Genomic DNA, 7,379 nt, shown 5'->3' with positions numbered 1-7,379 from the left:
TGTAGTGATATTGCAATTTGTGTTTGTGTTTACTCTATTACATTTAGTTAGGCACGATGTTCATGGCCCGCCCAATGCATAGCGCTTTTGTGCGCAATTTCCTACTGGCCGAAAAATTACCCGTAATAATAGTGATACACTTTGCTGGAAACAGACACAGTTTCGGAAGGTTGACTATGGGTTGACTACTGGTTTTACACATCTTTTGATGACAGTTTTATACTTTTGTTTTAGCCTTGACAGCCCCTGTACAACTTGCAACTATTGTGTATGTCTAAAGATTTAAAATAAATAAAATAAATAAATAAATAAATGGGTGCGTTCGTTTAGCTTCCCCGGGTCGACCACGGTGTGTGGCGTTTTCTTTTTCCAGGACGAACTTGTGCATATAATTACCCACGTTCGTCCTAGACACAGTTTCGTTACAGCATTGTCATTCCATCAAGCTGAAACCCCTAAATCCTCATCGAAAAGATTGGGAAGACCTGAATTCTCGCGCTGATCAGCCATTCTCATGAGATAGTTATACGAGAGATCCGTTTCGCTATTACCGCGACAGTCATCACGACTTGTCCAGTGTGACGAATAAAGAGTACGGCAAGCTACGTTAAGCTGCGAGTCGCAATTCTTATTTGCCGCCAATCATCGTGTGTTGCCGTCAATTGTCACTGACGAAACCGCCAGCGACCGCAGATAGCCGCAGTTATCAGTCGCGTGCGTCGACAAATTTTCAGCACATGTGGTGGCAAAAAAAAAAAAATCGTTGTGATTCTGTTCAGATTGCGTTCAGATTTCGTTGGAGAGCGCAACCCTCATGTCGTTTGACTTTGTCCATGCCGTGCGCTTCCGTCTCTATAAACATTTTAGGTCGTCACACTCGTTGGAAGTCGTTGTCGGAGTGGATGACCAGAACGTTGTGAATAGTGGGACACCCATCTCGAATATTTACACGATACACACACACACACACACACAGGCTTTGTCGTCGGCGCAACCCACTGTCAGCCGCCGTTCCTTGCTGCCAGCCAAATTCACTCTTAGCCGCCTGATCTCGTTCCTTGTTACCGGGCTCCCTCGAGACATCGTCACTCGCCGCCCTTTCCCTGCCGCAGCCATTCGTCCCTTGTCGTTGTGTTGTCGCTGAAGGTCGTTCCCATCCGTCAGCGAATCTTAAGTTTCCCCTTATGCCGTCACTTTGCCGCTAACGTTTTGGGATTGTCACATCCGTCGCCTTTCGCGGGGTCTTTGCCGCTACTATGTGAGCCAGCCTTAATGCCGTGTCCGAAACGGCAACTTCGGCTACAGTTACGGCTAGATCAGCGCGTCTGTCTATTCTTCAACACTGGCAGATGCGCTGATCTTGAATCATAAATGTGTACGCATTAATTTAAGCACGTGTGTACATGTAGGGGAGAGACGGTTGCCGTGGCCGTAATTTTAAACTGCCTGGGACGCGTCCACTTTATATAAAAATTGTAATTTATGTAATTGTTTCAGTAGTTAAATAGTTGTATCAATAAATACAATACTAAGCATCGACATTAGTTATCCATAATGTGTCTTTCGGCTCATAATGATTAAATAATAAATATAGTAAGGTTTGCACCATGTTCTGAAAAATAAATCGTTAGTTTCAACTCGACGTTTTGATCGGTATGCTCTGATCGTCTTCTGGAGAAAGCCGAGTTGAAACCTGTGGTTTTTCTGAACTACCCCCAACTCAATTAGAGATTATCATCACATGGTGTTGACGAAAACCTTAATATCCAATGTTAATATTTTGGTGTATAATGCTGATAGTTTAGGTGATTTTTAACTCAATCTATTTACACCATATGTGTCGTTCAAAATAAGTTTCATCAGTCCTCCATTTTCACGTACTATACTTTACTATTCATACCTATATTAGTATCTATTTTGTAAGTTGCACCATGATGCAACTTGCTCTCTAATCCTACCCTTTCATGTTTCACTGCATTGTTATCGAACAATGCTTTATGGTCCATTAATCCATCCTTTCATACTGAACATCTTTTGTCCTCACCACTTTACTGATATTGGTCCATAGCTACCAATTGTTTCTGAAATAGAAACTTTGATTTGCTATAATTTTCCCGCTTATTTCTGGATCCTTCTCTTAATCCCTTTTCCCTCGTTTTTCTATGAATGGATGTGATTGTTTGGACTCGTTTCAGCCTCTGAAGAAGGTCCGGTTCGGATCGGAAGCTAGGCCATCTACCTTAATCATATATTTAGAGTTACTCTTATATACTTACGGTTAATATATAATAAGTAGGGTAGATGGCCTTAGCTTTCGATCCGAACCGGACCTTCTTCAGAGGCTGAAACGAGTCCAAACAATCACATCCATTCACAGAAAAAACGAGGGGAAAGGGATTAAGGGAAGGATCCGGAAAAAAGGTTAATATAGAAGTATACTTTTTTAATCTAACGTTTTCAAGCAATTAATATATTCAGACTTTGTTAATATATAAACATATCAGCTTCTTTGGTAGAGTATGCGGTTAGTTTGTTATATACACAGGGTCTTTCATTGTGTTTACACAAGTATTATTAATATTTTGATGTATTGCTGTTACAACGGTAGCGTGATAGTTTAGGTGATTTGAAACTCAAATGGGAGACTTTGGGACGCTAGGTGGCAGCAGACTTACCAGGTAAATTTCCATTGTTTACGTAGTTGTGAGCGTGCGCAAATGGCCGAGAACAATGGATTTTACCTGGTAAGTCTGCTGCCACCAAGCGTCCCAAAGTCTCCCATTGGTAATAAATACAAATTTGTCCTAACAAAGGTACATAATAACATTTGTTGAAGTGAGCATCTACCATTCAAACTTGTCTTTATATTGTGTTTGTGGTGTTGTTTTTTAATTCCAAAATAGCCTTGCTCAAGGCAGTCGAATTATTCACTCCGAAAAAAGACCGCCGCTGTATAAAAACCCACCCGTATTCACTGTGCGTAAAACCCACCCGTATTCACTGTGCGTAAAAACGCACGACACGATGCCCCCGTACACTATCCGCATGCGGAGGCTGTCAGGCCGACAGCCTTGTAGGATCTGTGTTGAAGCCACTGACCCCATTACTATAATAAGCGAAGAGTTCCCACGGTCAGCTCATTACCATAATGCCCGCGAAAGACGAGACATGTTTACCTCACACACCACCACCACGGACGCATGATAGGGTCCAAAGGTCGTGATAAGGGAAGTGCGTGATTGGACGTCAAAATGAATAATTCATTTGCCTCACATCCTGTGTTGTCTGATAGGTCTGACGAACGATATACATATTCATGAGCTGCATACTAGCATATCCTCGAGCCCCCCCAATTTCGTCCACTATTGGAATTTTTTCAATACAACACATTAAAACGGGAAGATACAGATCCGACAAGGCTGTCGGCCTGACGGCCTCCGCATGCGGTTAGTGGTGTACGAGTGCGATGACTTGTGTGAACAGTATTCGTGCGATGTGACAGTGTGTATACGGGTTGGTCATTCGGTGTGATCGCACACACCATGCACAGGGTATACGGCGGGTGGGTTTACAGCTGCGTCTTTTCGGAGCGAATAATGCGACTGCCTTGAGCAAGGCTAATTCCAAAAGGGTATAGTATTGTTTAAAGACAAACTGGAGAGTTGTATGTACCGAACTGTGTAACTGTACTCTATTCCATTATGCGCTTACTTCCCATCATGCACTTGTTGCACTGTATCCAGTGTCTTTGACATAGAAAATGACTGTAAAGTTAGTTTGGTATCTGACATTGTACGTTTAAATAACTTTCTACGGCGAATGTCCACTTTTCTTCTTTAAATATGAGACATCAGTCACTTGTTGAGTGTTATCAAATAATAGAGACGATGTTACCTCTGACGTCACACGGGAACCATAACATGATTCGCGCGCATACCGCCGGGCAAAACCTTTGTGTTTTGGCAGCCAGCTAGAAAGCGTATGCAATCTTACCATGACTACGTGTCTTTTTGCCTTGCGAAACATGACGTAATACAGTGGGTTTTTTTCAACAGAGGGCGGTTTGAATATAAACATGGTCACATCGTCTATACCAACCAGCCCCTACAACTAGCTCCTACAATGTCATACATACCAGTAACATGTGGGCAGGCCATTGACGTGCCCGACTTGGTAGCCACTGCATCATCCTGATCATATCCAGCACTCACAATGTCTACACCGGGTGCAAAGATGTCTACGCAGGAGCCACAACAGGAGAAATAGGCTCTTTGGTCTTTTTTCGTCAGAAGCTGCTACAGTGATCGCCTAGTGCATGAAAACATGATTTATATAAAACAATAGGTTCAGTTTTCACTCTGTGCCCACTACATGGGCTGCTTAGGCACGCTGAACAAACGGATCATGTGCGTACCAAAATAGGGTTGCCAGTCAAAATAGAATGTCACATGTACAATTCTTGACTGGTATCCTGTTAATTATGGCTATAAAGCAGTGGGTTTTTGTAAGCAGTACTTTCTGTTTATAGGCAGTTCTGTGCAATTGGGCCATTTGAGTCGTTAACCACCGGTTACTAGAGAGGTTTCACAAGCCTACGGATACACATACAGTACCGATACGTCGACACTTTGTGTGTTCACGTGACGCGTATCCGCGACTACCGTATTTTGCTCACACGCTAGTACACAAATATTGACTGCTTCGAGTGCTATGGTCAAAACTATGACTCCCGAGGTGATCCCCGGAGCGTTCTATTTTCCCGAGGCGAAGCCGAGGGAAAATAGAACGCTACGGGGATCACCGAGGGAGTCATATTTTTAACCATTGCACGAGTAAAAAGAAGTCAATATTTGTTTTATAACACCCCAAACATTTCTCTAAATACTGTACTATTATTATTAAGTTACAGACCTGAATGCTACAATCAACGGACGACGCGATTATAGATTGCAAAAACTTTTACTGTGCTGCATGTAGTGTCGTGCAATCCGAACTGGTAACAGACTATTAATTTATCATCCTCGTACACGTAACGGACATCTGGTTACTGCACGCCGTGTGATAGTCTTCGGACTAGCGCACGGCAAACCGATGCACTATCACACGGCCGTCGTCTAGCAAAACTTAGACATGTCATGTGACGCGCTCTAAACCAATGAGCAGGCAGAATACTTGTAAGGGGTGTTATAAAAACGGATACGGCAGCTCATACACGTCGTAGAAAAACGGATAACTGCTTTGCAGACTTTTAGTTGTATTTTTGTCCCAGATCAAAAATATTTGCTTTCACTTGTATTGTGCTTGATATAGATAAAAAAATCAAGCAAAGTGATGAGAAAATGCATTGTATAAAACACGGGGTCTCTATCGGTCATGTTTGTCAGAAAAACACTCATGATGAATGCGAGCGCACTCAAGTGAAACATTACCTATAGTTTGCCAAACAAAATCCAACACGCGGCTTGCGTGAACGGATACGGTTATCATATCCGTATCTGTATCTGTATCCGTATCCGCATGCTTGCGGAACCTCTCTACTTTCAAAACCACCACTACTTACATAAGAAATCCAGTTGGTATTACCTCAAATTTCTTAGAGACACCACAACTTGCAGCATCAATTACAAATATTGTTTTCTCGGTCAATTTTAGCATATACTATACACGACATGTCGTCTTCGTTCCGAGACCGTGTCTAATAGAGACATCGGTTGATAAATAATGGATCGTTTTCAAAATGTGTGACTGTTTCTAAACATAAAATGCATGAACTCACCCCCGGTACCCTAGCGGGTGAAATGTTGCAGGCGTCGATATCGTAGTTACCTGCCGCCACGGAGAACACGTATCCAGCAGCCAGTAGCTTTTCCACTGCTTCATCGATGGAAGGGGACACAGCGGTTCCGAGAGACATGGATACAACGCCGATGCCATGCTTGGATACTTCATCTAAACCTATACACACAGAAAAAAAACACGCTTTCTCTATTAAAGACAGTGGACACTCTTGGTAATCTTCTCACTTGGTGTATCTCAACATATATGCATAAAATAACGAACCTGTGAAAATTTGAGCTCAATCGGTCATAGAAGTTGCGAGATAATAATGAAAGAAAAAACACCCTTGCCACACGAAGTTGTGTGCTTTCTGATGCTTGATTTTGAAAATTGAGGTCTCGAAATCAAATTCGTGGTAAATACTTCTTGCTCGAAAACTACGTCACTTCAGAGGGAGCTGTTTCTCACAATGTTTTATACTATCTACCTCTCCCCATTACTCGTAATCAAGAAAGGTTTTATGATGATAATTATTTTTATGTAATACCAATAGTGATCTAGGCCGTCTCTTGAGTCGATCCTGTCGAGCCCCCAGGTTGGGTTGAACTGGCAAAGAGCTCGCACATTGAGTTCTGTTCCATGTACTCGATGCCATCGATGGAGCGGATCTGCGGAAATATGGAAATCGAGCACGAGAGCAATTAAGCAAGGGTCCCTTACTGAATTGTAGGATGGTTGTAAAATTTGACGAAATTAACCTCGTGAGTAGGACAACAATGTTGTTCTGCTGTCCATGTTTTCTTGCAAAATAGTGTCAAACATTGCTACTTTTTACAACCATGCTAAAGTTAAGCAAGGGACCCCAGTTAAATTGCTTCCGTGTGAACAGCACTTTAAAAAACAACAACACCAATACTTGTAAGGGAATCAATGTGTGGTGAAGAGGTTTTTAACTAGTGAATCCCAACGAGGCCTGGTTCCTGATAATTTTACCGAGACGAAGCCGAGATAAATTAAAAAGAACCAGGCCTCGGCGCACAACTTCGTGTGACCATGGTGCGACAAGGGTGTTTTTTTCTCACTAATATCTCGCAACTTCGACGACCGATTGAGCTCAAATTTTCACAGGTTTGTTATTTTATGTATATGTTAAGATACACCAACTGTGAGGGGTAGTCTTTGACAATTACCAATAGTGTCAAGTTTGTATAATATTCAATACTATTGTAACAACACCAGCCAAACTGACTTACAGTATTAATAAGTTGAGGTGGGGTTCGTAGAGTCAAAATGGGTAATAGATCACTGATCTTGGACACCTTCGGGGCTTGGACTCGCATGGTCTGCAACTCGGCCAAGACGTCTTTCTCCACCTGGTCCTACACGGTTGCATCCTGTGTGAAATAAAAGCTTGAATATTATTTTAAAAGGTACTTTTATTTTACTCATTAAATCAATTGGATAGTCCAAAGAGCCAACAAATGTGATTAAAGCCTGGGCCTAATTTCATAAAGCCAGTAAGCATAACAATTTGCTCAGCATGACATTTCTTCCTTGAATACTGAAATAAAATACTGTTGACACCTACTACACGTTCGAAA

The 7,379-nt window shown here is 42.1% G+C and overlaps 1 pseudogene; it reads right to left on the bottom strand.

Annotated features, from left to right (window-relative positions):
• Window positions 1-871: 871 nt before the first annotated feature.
• The window catches only part of LOC139934793 (uncharacterized), a 41,787-nt pseudogene continuing 35,279 nt past the window's right edge, over window positions 872-7,379 (bottom strand).

This window comes from Asterias amurensis, chromosome 3, assembly GCF_032118995.1.
Source record: "Asterias amurensis chromosome 3, ASM3211899v1".
NCBI lineage: Eukaryota > Metazoa > Echinodermata > Asteroidea > Forcipulatida > Asteriidae > Asterias > Asterias amurensis.
Note: the sequence above shows the minus strand (reverse complement) of the source record. Positions and strands in the feature narration are given on the sequence as shown.